Source organism: Falco peregrinus, chromosome 10, assembly GCF_023634155.1.
Source record: "Falco peregrinus isolate bFalPer1 chromosome 10, bFalPer1.pri, whole genome shotgun sequence".
Lineage (NCBI taxonomy): Eukaryota > Metazoa > Chordata > Aves > Falconiformes > Falconidae > Falco > Falco peregrinus.
The window spans coordinates 4,198,858-4,215,905 of record NC_073730.1 but is presented as its reverse complement, the minus strand read 5'-3'; the positions used below and the strand labels follow the sequence as shown (position 1 = coordinate 4,215,905).

Genomic DNA, 17,048 nt, shown 5'->3' with positions numbered 1-17,048 from the left:
TGTCGAAAGAAGCATAAATTCTCCTGAAATGGTGAACAAGACAGGCAAGCCCTGCTGTTTTCTTTATCTCCCGATCTAGAAACTTTAGGGCAAAGAGACTGACCCCTGTGTCATTTCCAGCAAAAAGGTTTGCAGGTTAATGTGAAAAATAGAGGCTTACTTCTATTTTCAATACCATCTGAAGCTTTTCCTTTCCTTCAAGTTTTAAATACTTCCAAACAGCTGGTATTTAACATTAAAGAAAAACAACTTTGGATGCTAAAATTGTGGCCTGACTTTGAAAAACCAATCAATAGGGAATGGATTAGTTTCCTATACAATTTCAGTAATAAAAAAAAAAAGGGGGGGGAAACTTGTAGAGTTTTTTCCCTCAAAAACATCTCAGTGCCCATTTCCCTTATGGTTTGATCACAGGTAACCTACAAACGAGCTCCATGTTGCAAGGTGCCCAGACATCTTAATTCCCATATCAGGAGTAACTCAGTGGAGCTGGCCTTGCGGCGATCGGTGAGCTGAAAGATGAGACGAGAGAGAACCGAATGCTCAAATTTTCTTGATGCTCTTTGACTGTTCCCTGGCAGGTTTGTTTGTCTGATTACCTCTGCACAATCTTGCTCATGCAAACTAAAGGCAACCAGGGTGGCTCCTGCAGCTACAGCAAAAAAGGAAAACAGGAATAGTGCCTGGCAAATGGAAAGGGAAAAAACTGGAAATTTTTACAGAGAAGCTTTTGAAATTGCTGAAGCCTGGGAATCTTTAGGAGCATGGTGACAAGTTTCCTGTATAACAGAAGGGAATGGAAAAAAATTGTAATTCTTAATATAGCGATGATGCTTTTTAACTTACTCTAAGACTAAAGTGACACACTCATATGTTTAAGACATTTTTACTGTAGAATTTCCAACCTTACAAGCATCATGTTTTGGCCCTGGAGGCTGTTTTTCTATAAACCTATGTTGACATACTAACCTTTGGAGGGCTTTGAGCAAAGAAAGAATATGCAAGCTGGAGGCAGTCTGCAGAAAGCATTTTGGATACATAATGGCATCATAAACAAAGTTAAGTGTTACAAAACCACATTTGTGTTTCCTGGTTATCTTCCTACTTTAAATCTCAATATCAAGTGTCGCAAAAACTTTCAGGAATGTAGCAATTGGTGCTGTTATTTTTAAGCAAGTGGAACCGGTGTAGTCACTAAATATTGGGTGGGCTTTGATTAGAGACAGAGCAGCGCTATCAAATCTGTTTGGAAGACATGAATCACTGCCAAACTTCATGATGCTGCTCCTGATACTATGGCTTCTAGAGAAAAACTAAACCTCTAAAGAGTACTTTTCAGAAAAGTACTCCTAATTATTTGTGGATAAGACAGGGATAGAAAAACCTGTTTTCTGGGAAGCATCTTTTCAGGGGGAAGTTCCAGGGTTGCATAAAAGAGAAGGCGAGCTTCTTCGTTGCTTACAGTGACAACGTTCATTTTTATAAGGTTTTCCACCACAAGATTAATTATATCCTTGAGTATGAAAATGGCTGGCAAAAGGCTTCTAGATGACTGGAGGAGACTGTCAGAGAAATGCTTGTGGAAAGGTATTGTGGTTAACAGGGGGGCTTCTCTCTCACTCAGAGTAAGTCCTCCTCTAAGACAACTGATCCTTGGCATGTGCAAACAGAGTAAAACTGAGAGTAACTACACTCAGAATGAAAAAGAGAAATTGTGTCAGTTAACTTTGGTTGCATTTTCATCAGTGTTTATCAAGGGAAATTACCTCAGGGTGAAAGAGAACGTCAAGTACAGGGCACTCAGCAAATCACCACTGAAGTTGAATATTTATGAAAATTTAATAGGGCTTGTAGATTATAACCGGTGTCTTTCAAGGCTGACTACCAAGGAATATACAGAGAAGTCATGTAATGGGAAATAAAATTTACAACCCCAGTCCTTGCAAGTTGATTGAGGCCAGATAACAAAATGTAATGTCAGCCTTCTTATGTATTATGCTCTAATTGCAATTAATAGCTCTGTGTACATGAAGTCTCTTAGCAATTACCTTGCTCTGCTTAAGCTTGGAATCAAGAATGTAATTCAGGTGTAACTGTTGAGACGGAAAAGGTCTGTAAGTCCAAAAGCAATCTGAGAATAAACAAACACACCTCCTTTGCTGAAAAAAACCATGCTTGTAAAGTCTTGCGCAAATACTTCCTGAGAATGAATATAAAAATAAAATATTCTATTAAGCCCTAAAAACATCACTGTATCAAGACCTTTGCCTTCAGGGTGGTGACAGGCTGAGGAAAGTCATTCATAGCAGCAAAACTCAGGAAGAGCTGGTCTGCCTCACATGAGGTGTGTTATTCAGTGCGAAAGCTAAACTTCATGGGACTTAGTGGCTAAATGTCATGGCTACTTAATCTGGCATCAATTTCCCCTTTATAGTGGAGTGTTTGGTGTTTAAATGCTCAGCTACATACTGCGTATTTTACCCTAATGTCTGAGAGAATCAGTGGGTCAACAGGCTAAAGCCCAACCACCCCGTCTTCAGACCAGGAAACATGAATTTTATGCTAGGTTGGGAGGAAGAACGAGATCTTCCTCATATTGCTGGATCAATGTCCTCCATTTAAACCTTACAAAGAGCTAATAAACCTTGTCCCATCTTTGCATGAAGGAGACAAGTATTATCAATCTCATTTTATGAGTGCTGACATCTGGGAGAGATGTGAAGCAATTTGACCAGTTGAGCTGGATCCCTGTTTTAATCAGTAGGCAACGCCCTCAACATAAGAAATTAGCTTTAAATAATAACACTTGAAAATATGAAAGCTGTCTCCAGCTTAAAAATAGGTTGTTTAATGAGGGAATAAATACAATGATTCCCTTTGAAATGCAAAACTGACTTTGGTTGTAGCAGAGTAAATATTATTATTAATAAAACACAGACACTCACCGCCTAAAATTGGGTGCACAGCAGCTGATGGGCTCAACACAGCACAGACAAAAAATATAATGTATAATAATAATACTCCATGCAGATTCCTCCAGAAGGGTACTAACCCCCTGCTCCAAACCTGTTTACCTCTGTACGGATGTCTTCTTATTTCTTTGCAGTTCATCCGTAACAAAAGACAAGCTGTTGTTTGCTGGTGAGTTAATTTTGTTTGACATTGACATTTTTTCTCAAGTCAGTGAGGAGTTACTTCTGTAACATTTGAAATTTGAAATTTATATTTTAATGTGTCAGTAGTATTTAGCATACAGCAAGGCATTAAAACAGAAACTGAAGGTGTCAGTTACTGTGAGTGGTATTATGTGGAAAGGCCTTATTCACTTGTTTGCTTCATTTCAATATTTACAGCTTTAAATGTTACTGCTGTAGGGTTCAACTGCCTTTCTCATAATTTAGATAATTTTGCTTTTTTTCAGGAATTGCTCTAATTTCACGGTGATAATAAATACTGCCACTTTTACAAACAGCTGTTATCTCTCCCTTCACAAATCATTTTCACTGAGCCAAATACATGGAGAATATACAAACAGGAGAAGATGGTTTCAAATGTTTCCTGTTAACTCTTACCTTGTCCCTCTTTATCCTTTAACAGTTCATTTGGGGTTTGGGTCTTCAGTCAACTGGCAGCACATCGTTGCTGTAGAGGGATGGCAGATGCTTGGAGCTGCACAGTCAGCACTGTCAGGCTGGCCACCCTCTCCCCTTGAAGGGGGCAAAGACACAGCACAGCTGGGAAGCACCAGCTGGGTCCCTGGCTCCACCGTGCACAACATCCACGGGCATCAAGTTCGTTACTGGCCTTGTGCAAGTGGGAGAAGCAACTTGCCTTTGCTTCAGGTTTTGCTGAGATTGGGGTGCTGAGGGCTGGGCAGCAGCAAATCCTTCCTGGTCACTGCTGCTCTCTGCAACCTCCCAGCAAGACAGAGCTATAGAACCTAGCAAAGAGCTCAAGTCATAATTTTGGTACTCACTTTCTCACCTACAGAAAAGCACTAAATACACTATTTCAGTGGATGGCAGACCTGAGAGCAGTAATAGTCCCCGGTACAGAACATCTCACATTAATAAGGCTCAGTTTAGGGCTGGGGATTCAGTGGGAGACTGCATCTGACTCCAGTGGGTTGTGGAATAGACCCTAAATACACAATATTATATTACCTTAACTTTGGTTTTTAGGATGGACTGCTGATATGAGAATTACATAAATAAAAACGTAAATTTATTCTTCAACATAGTGGATAGCTGCCCTGTGGTAAACATGCATGTTTGTATTAGAGAAGTAGAATGTAATTAAGGTTACTTAATGCTTGGGAGGCTTAACATTACTTGGGTTATTTTGTTATTCCTAATGTATTAATCCCATCCATCTCAACTATGTTTTGTTATTCACTGTCTTTACTAATAGTGCCTTATTTGCCTGGCTTCTAAAATGAATACTTACATCTCATGCTTAACGCATAACCTTTTTAATGAAGAACCAATGCTGAAATGAACATGTGATTTTTTTTTTTCTCTCTTTGTAGTTGCTATTTATGGGAACTGTCCCACCAAAGAACAGCTGGGCTTAACATCTGGTACACTTTTTCACTTGCAAAACCAAGTGCAAATCAACTGACTAGAGAAAGCATATAGTCTGACTGTAGGCTCAACAACTTTATTTTCTCTAATAGTGGCTATTTCAGCATGATTTTCCAAAAATCCAGATTCTGGGTAAGTTTACTGCTCTGTCTTTTCTAAGTATAAAAGTATTGGGAGGTTTAATAGATTCTGCTTCAGCATTTCATTGGTGAGGATTATTCATGTCCTAAGGACCAGCTTCGTTAAAGGGTTGATCTAGATATGCAGTAATTATCCTGTCAGAGATTAATGCTGCAGAGAGTTTTAGATAAGGATGAAACAAATACGTGGTGCTTCATTTCACACTCGCCGAGTGATAACAGCTTCAGTCTGGTCTGTGTTATGTGGAAGCTATCAGAAAAGGTTTCATAGCTAATTACAGGTGGCCCAAAATGCCCAGTCACACACAGGCTTAACGGCGCAGAATAATTCAACTTTTTCAGCTGCTATACTTCCCACTAGAAGATTCAAGGGAGCAGAAACTGCCAGCAACTTCAGGAAAACTGTTTTCTTCAGCATATTGTCTGCAGAACACAGGGAGACCTCTGGACCTCTACTTGAAGTGGGCAAGGGTTTTTTTCGGGGAACTCTTTGTCCCTGCATGAAGTACTATTTGCAAAATATGAAAGCTGTAGCATATGAGTTTAAAAACGTGCCAGTTTATAGCACTGATGCGGTGCTCCATAGGTATTGAAACATATCCTCCCCAAGCAGAATTCATAAAAGCTCAGAAAATCCCTAAGCATGGAGCATAGCAGATTTATGACTGCTAAGAAAACAAGGGTAGGAAACCTAGATGAGATCATAAATGCAAGTATAAAATGAAAAAGATCAAAATGCTGAGCTGAATATATGTTCCTATGTTCATAAATGCACTAGGCTCTCCATCACGCAAAACATCTCTATTTTGTGTCTTGATTTTAACCTGAAGCTGTAACAGCCACTATCGTTTTGCACCATTTGTCAGAATGGTACGATTAATCTGAAAGCAGTTATATCAGTCTATCTCTGCGGACTTCACTGGTATTATGCCATTATCTATCTCCTCTCTGATAAGAGATTAATGAATTTTCATTCTCACTTTAAAGACTGAAAGAAATACCATATTCCCCTTTCTGTTCATATAAGCAGACACCTACCCTTTTAGGGTCTAATCCAATTCTCATTAAGTCAACACAATGTTTTTAATTTATTTCTGTGGGAACTGGATCAGACTTTCATAGTATAAACTAAATTGGGTATCACCTCATAGTATATACACTGTAAATTTTCAGGCAACTTCATGCATTCAGGCGGTTTGAAAGCTGAAGCTAACATAAACCATATTTAGTAGGTGGAATGAGAGATTCTTACCTAAAATCCATTAAAATGATTTCATGTGAAAACAGCCTGGCTCCCCATTATATCCAGGACATTTCAAAAAGTCAGTTATACACAGTCAGATTTCATATGACACCAGGGGGTGGGGGGGTGCAGGAAAAAGGGAAGATAAAAATTGTTGTAAATATTTTCAAGACTATAATTGTTCAAGATGTAAGAAACATTAGCTGTTAACACAATCGGTGGGAAGCATTATCTTTAGTGAACAAGTGTTACTTTCTGGATATGTTTATCTGAAAGAATTCTTCCTCTAAGTCACCAGGAAATATTGGCTAGCTTGTGAATCTACTAGGCACAGTAAGTAATTGAAGACATTTTAAACCAAGAAATCCCTGGTGTGAGATAAGGTTTATTCAATATTTTAGAAAAGAACTTGGTAGGCTTTACATCCATCTTGGGTGATGACAATTAGTCATGACACTACATTTATGAAAGAGCTTATATGAATACGTGAAAATACCACTAACCTCCTGAGACCAAACTAGTAAGTATAAATTGGAAAATAAACTCTTATAGTGTGTAAAGAATGAGTGATGAAGCATTACTGAATATGTTGAAATATTTTCTGTTCACTGACTACCATAAAAAGAATTACTTAATATGCTGTAGCTCCACTGAACCCATTGAAATATAGATATGTAAGAGTTATGATTATGTCCTGGGGCATAATTTCTGGAAGATCTTTTTCTTTTTTTACATGACCCATTTTCAAATATGTATCCATTTTTATTATGACAGTGATGAAAAGATAACTAACAGAGATGAAGAGCTCTTAGGTTTTTGAAGCAAACAAGATGTTATTGCGGTACATATAATTCAGTTCTCATGGTCAGAGAATAGAGGTATCTAACTAATAATGGCATTACATGTTGAAAAAATAGATCAGTGATAGGCTGAAGGGTCCAGATTCCAGGACAAACAAGAAAACCCATTAGTGTATCTTGGGTTACAAAAGTTTTAGTTGAGTTGAAGCTGCCTCATACTGATGAAGCAATATAAACTTGCTGGGTCTTTTTATCAGAAAAACAATATAATTCTGCCTTATTGCTACAACCTTTTTTCATTCCTCGAGTGCAGAGGGCTTTGACAAGGTTATGTTACAGAACAGCCTCTGTATATGGCAAACTCAGAGGAAACATGAGTCTTCTCTATTTTATACACAAGTGTATAAAGTGGCCCCCTACAAAGGAGGTCAAGTGAATTCACCTGAAAACAAGGAGGAGGGAAATAGAAGTACTTAATGTCTGCTTCCCACATAGATTTCTGCACTTGCCTGTGGCAGAGCTTATCTTTTTAGGCAAGCTATATGGGGTATTTGAATTGTGACAGCCTATGATTAGCTTTGTTCCTTTGTACTTAAAAGTTTGTAAGTTCTTGAGCTTGTAAGGACAGTAGGTTTCCTTCTTACAACACACACGCTAAACAGGCTGGGAGACCTTGTGACTGTTATGACAGCAGAATTTAGGACAGATGTTTTTATTTGGAAAGGTATGATAAATCCCTATTCTGTGAACTTTCTCTAGAGATTGGTTAAGAATAAAGAAGCAGCGCAAAACCAATTCAGAAGGATGCTTAACAGGAAAACATTGCCTAGTAGAATGTGATGCAATATAACTGGGCAAAAAAAGTTTGAAATTTAACTTGAACATTTAGCTCAAAATATTTACCTACTGACAAAGTTTTCAGAATGTTTTCTCTAAGTATAATTTATCTGTAATGTAAATACTATCCATGTGTTTGGGAAATAGCAGTTCTAATTGAGAAGTGTGTATCTAATGGTAAGTACAGTATACTAATCCTCCTGTCTACTCTACTCTGCTTTATTTCAGCAGTAGCTATCAAGTAAGTAATTTTTTTCTCTAAGGTAACATAATACTTTTTTTCATCTACAGTAGTACATATTTTTTAGCTGGTTTGGAAATTCTTGTACCATATCATGGAAGATTTCTGTCATTTTGAGTTGTAAAACAGCAAAGTCACAGATCAGCACTAGTACTTACAACCTGAAATTGCTATAGGCAGACATGTGCAAACTGCAATGATTTAATTCTATTCAGTAGCTGAAAATGAAATGTTCGGTGGTGAATCATTGGTTTGAAGGATGGTATTTTGTTACTTTCATCTACAAAGCTGTCAGTTCACACTCATGTTGGCATGGGCTGAAAAAGTGTAAGATTTGTGCTGGCCAGGTAGAAATGTGATTTCTGTTCTATTCCAGAGGGGCAAGTATTTCTCCTCCCAAATCTTAAAATAAAAAGGACAAGGACCGAAGAGATTTGAAGATTGAACTCTTCCTTTCTCCCCGTGGCCCCTCAATCAGCTTCTTACATCAAGGTTGTGGCTGACAGACAGCTCTCAGTGCTGAGTAAGTACTGCTCCGTTCTACCTGGGCTGCTTCTCTTCTAGGGTTAGATATACAACAACGTGGATGGGACCTCATCTGATGCCTGTGAAAAAAGAAAAGCGCAGTGGAGATCATGTTTTGAAGGAAAAGGAGTCTGTTGTAGGAGGTTATTTAAGAAAACAAAGCGTAAATCATAACACCTACTTGCATGGTAAGGAAGAAATGTACTCAATCATGCTATCATGGATAAACAAAGCAAGTAGGTGAAAACAGTAGGAGTGCCTGTGTGAATAACGAGAGGTTTGGATGTAGGGATGAACTAGACTATTCAGGAGCAACAAAAAGATTTCAGAGCAGCTTATTTTCTCTTGTCATCTCCAACATGCAGACAATGGAAATAATAATGGGAAATGCAAACTGTGCTGCCAAATCTCTTCTTAATTTTTATTCTTCTTGATGTTTTTAGGGAAGGGAACATCTTACACTTTCCTGGGTGTCTCAGCATCAGTTTCTGTGACAGTTTTTAAACTTCCCTTCGTAAAAACCAGTCATCTCAGTGAAGGGAGGTGAGCAAGATACAGAGGCACTAAAAGCAAAATATCAGAGCTTAACAACAGTATAATTATCTGAATTAAAAGTGATTTCTAGGTAGTCAGCGCATGAGTAATAAAGGAAATGCAAGTGTCACTATACCAGATCTGACATGCAAACATCCACCCCACCTCCTCCCGAATTGCGATCTGCTTCAGATGTCTGGCTAGCCAAGGTTTTTCTGTACAGACTTTTATCTGGCGGAAGGATGTAGAGGTGATGGCCAGCACAATTGCCTGCGAATATGATCTCATTGTATGATCTTATGTATTTAGGGAAAACTAAGGAATTAAAAAAAACCCAAACATGCAACTCCTAAAACCCACATACAAATACAAAAAGAAAGGAACATCATAAACAAGTTGTTGAGATAGAAAACAAGATGCAATACACCTCCCCTCTGGCTTTCTCCAAGGCTTCTTTCACCTTTGTTCTGCTCTAGCTTTGGCATATCTAGGCCAGCATTTACTAATTACCAGCAAATGAAAAACACTTGCTGAACAGTGTTAAAGGAAGATTCTCACATTTAAAGCTTATGTTGTTCTGATGTGCTCCAGAAAAAGAGCTTACTCAGAAGAAGTTTAAAAAACAAAAAAATTCTCATTACTAGATAATTGGAGCTCAAGCTGGGTGCATTATATAATAGCACTTGCAAATCCAGCTGCGTTTTACCTATTTACCCATCCCTCCAAGCGCAAGACACAGTAATTGTTACCACACTGTAGAAACTTGCCAAGGAAAGGTGTGGTCTATTGTTGTCAGAATTACATCAGACCTCAAACTTGTGTCCACAGTGAGGAAGTAGTTAGAACCTGTCAGTAACTACAGCAGAGAGAAAGAAGAAATTTGGAAGAAGGTAGAAGACAAAACTCCTGAAAAGCTTACCATAAATAACTCCATTTATTTTCCCTTTTTTTATATAATCATTGAGGTTGGAAAAGACCCTTAAGATTATTTTCAGGTTACCAAAAAAGATTTGCATAAAGGTTTGTTTGGAGAACTAGAAATAGGTGAGGAGAAAGGTGCCGGCATGCCATTAGCTATTAACAATACGTAGAATATGTGTTAAAAGGAAGATTTACTAATGCTTCAGGCAAAGCTATAAAGGAGAGGAAGGTGTTTGGGAGTCAGCATGGTTCATGTGACTGGCAGTGATATGCAGTCCTCTGAAAGCTGGTCACCAGGTTAAATTCTGGCCATGCAGGGTTGGACGTTACCACTGCCAACAGGGCTGGAATTGATTCAGGCACGATATTAGATGGACACTTGATAAGTTGAGGCATATATATAACTGATGTCACTTCTGTGGCTGATAGATTCAGCCCAAATACATGAATTAGCATTTTCCATTCATGTCTGCTTTCTGAGGTGCTTGTCAAATTAGGAAATGTCACAATGCACTGAGAAAAGTTGTTTTCCTAAAGCAACTTTTGAAAAAAATTTTAAATGAGAAGTACTAGGAGCATGTTCAAAATTTTTAAAGGGGAAAAAAAAATCGCTAAGTAGTCTGCAGAAGTTATTGTAGTGCTAGTTTTATCAGTAGATTTGCAATAAATCCGTGGGCTTATATATAGAAACAGAACCGTGTTAGCATTCTGTGAGAAGGCAGCTATTTTAGTCTGTTCATCCACTGAGGAGATAAAGCAGACTGTTATGTCAGCGTTGACAGCAACTCTGAGTTTTCCTGGATATGTCTAAGAAAAGGGTTTTATAACTATCACCATATGGAGGTACATAACATGTGATGCAGCCTAAAGCTATTTCCTTTGAAAGCAGAGCTCTAGATTCCTGTAATAAAGCCATGGATGTAAAAACCTGTTGTTAACTTGACAAAACAAGGTATCTGACATAGTTAAGTTACAGCACATTTCACCAGAATAAATTTGCAATTTCTTATTAGTACCTGCAGTGGGATACAGAATAACCATGCATTTTAATTTACCAGGGATTTTTTTAGCCGAGGACCTCTAAAAAGGGCTTTAGGTAGCTCTGGTCCTGTGGGTAGCTGGTTAGTCCAGAGCCACGTGGGACTTACTGACCCAAGCAGACACTGAGGCTGTAAGACTTAGTTCAAGCCTTTGTGAGGTGAGAAAGGACAAAGGTCTAGGAAAGTGTTTAAATCAAATGGTATTTGTTGAGTCCACTGGATTTTTTTGAACAGAAGAGTATGGTGTGCTGTGCTGCCCTGGGACTCTGCCAGCAACTCCAGGCACAGGGATTTTTCAGACAGAAGGGTTATGATATAGAGCGCAGATTTTCTGTTTCCTTTATGCTAGCATCCATTAAATCAGTATGTAAAGATCAAGTCGGTGATTTTAATGGAGAAGACATCTGCTATCTCTTATCTTCTCCAAAACTTCCTCCTGTGAGGGACAACTGAGAGGAACAGGCTTTACCTCTCATCGGTGCAGAAATAGCTCCACTGATTCTTTTTGCTTTATCTTTGTGTGTTGCCATCACCATTGTCCCCCCCACGCTGGGAAGCAAACTGCTGTTTGAAGTCTTCTGCCTTCTGTCAGAGGCTGCTTGAGTGGGGAGGATGCAGCACGAGGGCATGTTTTTTCCCATGTGTGTGTGCTTTTTCTGTACAATCCTGCACGTGTGCTCCTCTGCACCCTTTCTTACCTCTCGCGGCAGAAGACGAGGCAGTGTGTAGAGCAACACGCACCCACTAGTATGGATGAACTCTCTCTCTGTTTTAAACAGTGAGCAGAAGGGAAAGCAGTCTTAAAAGCAAACATTGAACCAGACTGTTGGAAAGTGTGGTGACTGTTACAGGTTACAACAAGACCAAGGATCTTAGTTACTACATGTTCTAGCCAGATCTCTATGTTTGGTTAAAATAATATACATTTATACTTACTTTGAATAAAAGACCGTAACCATAGTGGTATTTAACGTGAACAGGTGTACATGTCAGGGCTTAAATTCAGTGAAGAATGTGAGTAAAATAATTGCTGGCTCTCTTTCCTGACCAGGAGTTACTGTCTTATTAATTGTGAGACACAGGTTTACACAAGATGTTGTCCTGAGTAATAGCAGAAGTAATCACTGACATCATGCAAAATAATGCAGCAATGTTCATGAGTGGATTTTTTAATTAACAGTCTTTAGAGGATAAGAATCATGGCCATAACTTTGAAAGCATTTGCAAGTAAATGTGCTGTATACAACCAAAGAAAATCTGCTCAACCTCTGGAAGACAGCAGAAAGAAACAAGCATTAGGAACTCAGTCTAAGGAGATGGAGCATTACAGTAAAAGGGTAATCCTCCTTAAGGGGAATGCTATTTCCATTGCCACCTTGGAGGAATCATAAATGTTAGATCACCATGTATCAATCAGTAGGTTAACACCGTTTTATCAGACTAAACTATTGCTGTGAGGACTCAGGCTGTTCAGCCCAGACTTTCTGCAGAGCTGGGTGAAATAATTTTGATGGAGCATCAATTCTTGTGATTATTTGCTACTGGGGTTTTATTTATAGGCTTACAGTACTTAACGGACACATGGGGAATTCAGTGGCAGGAGGTACAGTGAATATCTACATAAACATATACACATGAATAAAATAAGTTGACAGCAGTTGACATTACGGATGATTAAGCTAGAGGTAGTAGGTAACTAATCATACCTGCTGAACAACTGTTAAGAACGGGAAATGCTTTTAATTAAAGATCATGTAGAACTGTCCCTCCTGTTGACATGGAGCAAGTCCCATCATCTACTCTATCATTCATTGGCATAAGGGGGGAAATGCACTTCTTTTAGGACAGGTTGGTACCAGCAGCCGCCGGGCAGTGGCGGGCACACCATGGTCACGCAGGGACACGCGTGCGGTGGGAGGCGCGGGGGCCATGGTGCCGGTGAGGCAGGCAGCGCAGCCTCCTCCATCAGTCACTCCGCTGCACAGGGAAATGTGGAATGAAGATGCCGCTAATTAAAACACAGTGGACGGGGCAGCCTGAAAGGTGTCTGCTTTCCTGTGAAACTCACATCACCACAAGGAGCTGCGTCTTCACCTGAGCAAAATGCCAGTGTTTTTAAACTTAGCCGGAGTGTGAATCCTTGGCCTAGCTGCCTTCTGCTGGGGAAGTTTCCCTTCCCTGGGGGAGCTTGTTCTCCACTGCGCGATGCCAGGCACCATGGCCCCCGGCCCTGCTGAGGGGAAGGGGCAATGCCGGCCGCCCTCCCGGTGCTGGCCAGGGGGAGCTCCTGAAGGGATTTTTTCCCCCTCGGGCTGCAAGGAGATTTGGGTTAGAAAGGGCATCTGGAAGGCACCATTTTAAAACAGAAAGTTTCTCTTCATCTTCCTTCAGGCTGCAGTCTCTGGTTGCTCCCCACAGGGCACCCAACAGCCTTTCATCAACAGTCACTCCCACCCCTTCTGGCTTAGGGTATTTTTTTCCTCATTCATTTTAGCCCCCTTCAGGGTCTCCTTCCTCCCCCAGCGCTGGCTGCACCATCCCTCCTCTTTGCCCAGGGCTGTTTTCCCACAGCCCCTGTGGCATCCATGTTCCTCCCTGCCGCAGCCTGAGCCGCCTCAGGGGACGGCCTGGCCAGAGCCATTTTGGCTGCTCAGGGGCCAGAGTCTGACACCTCCTCAGCCACGCAGACACAGACACCTGAGGGAAGAAGACAGATAATGGAGGGACAGCCGCATGCCCGGGTGGTCAAGGCAAGGTAAATTTGGGGCAGATCTGCAGTGTGGTTGACACTGGATGATATAAGTGCAAAACTGCAGCGGGCACAGGGCCAGAGGGTTTAACTGCTGCGTCGGGGTGGCAGTGGTGGGGAGCGTGCTGGAGCCGGGCTTTCTGGCAGCACCCTGTCCAAGAACAGCCTGTCATTAAATCTGAGGTAAATTAATCGTCATCATTGCACTTCTTATATGAGAGCTCATGTAGCTTGAGTCAAACCATGTTTTTTGCTACAGGTGTGTAAGAAAAGTTAGTGCTGCAATGGCCATTCGTGTCTCCATTACGGCGTGTGTGTGTCTGAAAATCGGAGGGCAGAGCAAACCTCCAATTTTCCTTTCTATGTTTCCATTTATACTTTCAACTTTTAGGAGAAAGGGATTAGTAACGTGAGAGGAAGGGCAGTGTTTGCAACTCGTGTTTGTATGTCTCATGCAGATACCACAGACATACCCGTAATGGTGTGAATAATCATTTTGCGTAAAATGGTCCTACTTAACATCAAAAATCAGTCATGCTGCTGTGCTTTGCTGAGCTGGGACCTTTGCAAACGCTGCCCGAGCTTCTGCTCACTAACAAAAGGTCCTTAAATGCAAAAACTAAGAGAGGAGAGCCAGCTCCTGACTTTAAGCAAACTTTCTATTACATGAGGGAGGGAAAAGGGATTTCAGACCTAAAAATGTTCAGTTTTAACAGTTCCAGCCTCATCCAAAGCCCACCAAAATTGGTTTAATCCTAATCACAGCTCACTGAGGATCTTTACATGATACAGTACTATTTAGAATAGAGCAGCAGGAGCAAAAATTCAGTCTGAGCTAAAAGTACACAACAAACTTCTGTGTAATGTGAAAATGGGTAATAAAAGGTGCCCTAGCACACTAAACCTTTCCCCCATTTGTAATTGCATTGTGATTTTTTTTTTCTTTTTCTTTTTCTTTTTTTTTTAATCTTCTCGTATCCCTGTTCATATGCTATATAAATTCAGGAGCTGTAATTCACAAAAGCGGATTGAAATGTTGTGTGTGTTTGTCTTCTCCTTTGTGGAAGGAATGACAGGCCAGAGCCCAGGCCTGTAGGGATGAGAGACCCTTGCAGTAGGGAAGAAAAGAGGTCCAAAGTAGGGCATACAACAGAGAGGGAATACACAACCTGTATAAACACGTGAAGGGATAGGAGAGAACTTTGAAAATCATATACATGTAGAAATATAAATATAACCGAAACCCTAATACTGGAAGCTGGTCATAGCAGCAGCAGTCTTGCTGAAGTTTCCATTAAACCAACATGTTCTCACCTGCTTCATTTTTGGGCAGAAGTCCTGCATGACCTGTTGCTGCTTGAAGACTTAGTGTTAGAAAACCTGAGCAAAAATTCCTTTGCATCTTCTTGAAAGCATTGCAGGGAAGTAGAATAAATATACACTTCTGTTGCAAAAACTCCTTGGTTGTGGTCCTTAAAATGCTAATGAAAAAAGAAAAAAAACAACTGACAGAAAAGGTAAAATTGGAAATATGAATGACTCTTTCAGGATCCCAGCCCTAACCAGAAAAGGCTTTTCTTTTGAAATTGCTCATTCAGTACCTGGAAATGTTTATTTTAGAACTTCATCCTGCAAATGTCTAAAAGTATTAGTTTCATACTTGTGAATGGTTATTAAATTCAGTGGATGTGAGATCACAGTCTAAATTTTGCTGAATTACTTCATGTTTAGTTTACTAAAGCTAGCATGTCTAGGGTTGTCTGGTTGCTGTTGAGACAATTTACCTAGGCAAGATTATAAACCTAGCAATCAAAGCATTTGCAAAAAATTTCAAATACAACTGCTTTCAAATCTGGCGGTAGCAGACTGCCTATTTTTGCTGAAAAGATTTTGTCACAATTAAACAACTGATGCCATGTTTAAAATGGTTTAAATTGTTTAAAATCACTCCTCCAGAAAAGGGTTTCTTATATAAACATAATAGTCCAAATAATTTCTCTGTTGTGCATAGCTTTCTTGCAAGGACAGGAGGAACATTGCCCCTGAATAATCATCCTGTTTATATATAGATGCTTCCCAGATTGCTCTGTAGCAGAAGCGATACACTCTGCAGAAGGAGCTAAAATGCTTCCTGAAGGCAAGGTTTACCATAGAGGGGCTATACCAGTAGGAAAGAGGCTTCTTCTAATCTGATTTTTTTTCTTCCCGAATATTAGCTTCTCTTAATAACCAAGTGACAACATCGTGTAAGAAATGGTAATGTTTAAGTGCCAGCCAGGTGATACCTGTAGTTACTGGCAACACCCAGTAATCCTGCCTTCCCTGAGGGACAGTGGGAAGGGAAAAGTAAGAGCCAGTCAGTTGTTTAGTTGGCTTCTAAATCACATGGTAAAAAGGTCAGTGTAAATTGGGCATGCACTTTGTAATTAGTTTCCAGAGATTAGCGATATGCTAATGACCCAAATTCCAAGAGTTGTTCTTAATGCACACAGAGGGCATGCAGGTGTATTGGATTCATAATCTCAGCAGTACAATAGGAAATACAGACTCTAGAAGGAAAGAAGACAGAGTTAAAGCTATTTTAAAAGAGACTCTAGTTGTGAAAGTTGAAAAGGGAATATATTAAAAGAGGAAAATTTAAAAAATTGGACAGTGTGAAAGATGTGTAAAAGACACAGGATAGCCTGAGTAAACTAAAAAGAGCAAGAAACCAAAGTCTACACGTGCATTGGCTTCTGCTTCACATATAGTCACTTAAATTGTTGAGTTTTCCTATGATAAGAAAAGCTGTATCCTAATCACTTACATCTACCATATGAAACGTACCTGGCTAGATTATCCAGGCAGTGCCTGGTGGGCACCCATAACCTTGTTGCTGAAATGGAGCACAGCATCACGTTGTTCTCTGTCAGCTCATCACCACAAGTGTTCTCCCTCCCTTTCCAAAAGGCACGGCAGGGGCAGAGAGGAAAAAAATCCCAAAGGATTAGATCAGTGTCAGAGCATTAACACTTAGTTGATGACAACTGTAGGGATTAATTCAAGCTGGTTAAATCCTTCTTAGCTAGAATAGGAACCAGCAAACCATCTGGTGGAAAGAGCAGTATGACAGGGCTAAAAGGAAATACTGTCTGAGTAGTCAAAGGAAAAATAAACCTTTCTGCAGACTTTTGGGAACTGCTGTGTTTCCTAAATGTCTGGCCACAGCAAGCGACAGTTTTGATTACAGTAGTTTAAATAAATAGTGTGGCAAAATATTGCCTTTGTGGCTCAGAAAAAAAAGATCAGATTCTAAGCTTTTAAATTTGCTACAATAATGCATAACACCTGCATAAAAAACCTATGTAAATAAAGATAATTTCTGTGAAAAAATGTTATACCATACAATCTATTTTCTTGCAAACATCTGTTCTGTTGCCAGACTATGTTATTCTA

At 39.9% G+C, this 17,048-nt stretch overlaps 1 long non-coding RNA gene across 1 annotated transcript; it reads right to left on the bottom strand.

Moving 5' to 3' along the window:
• Window positions 1-6,343: 6,343 nt before the first annotated feature.
• LOC114010880 (uncharacterized) lies at window positions 6,344-16,552 on the bottom strand. The gene is made up of 3 exons (XR_003552547.2): window positions 16,440-16,552; window positions 14,928-15,094; window positions 6,344-8,449 (listed from the first exon to the last, which is right to left on the bottom strand). It is a non-coding gene; the product is annotated as an uncharacterized LOC114010880 (long non-coding RNA).
• Window positions 16,553-17,048: the final 496 nt, after the last annotated feature.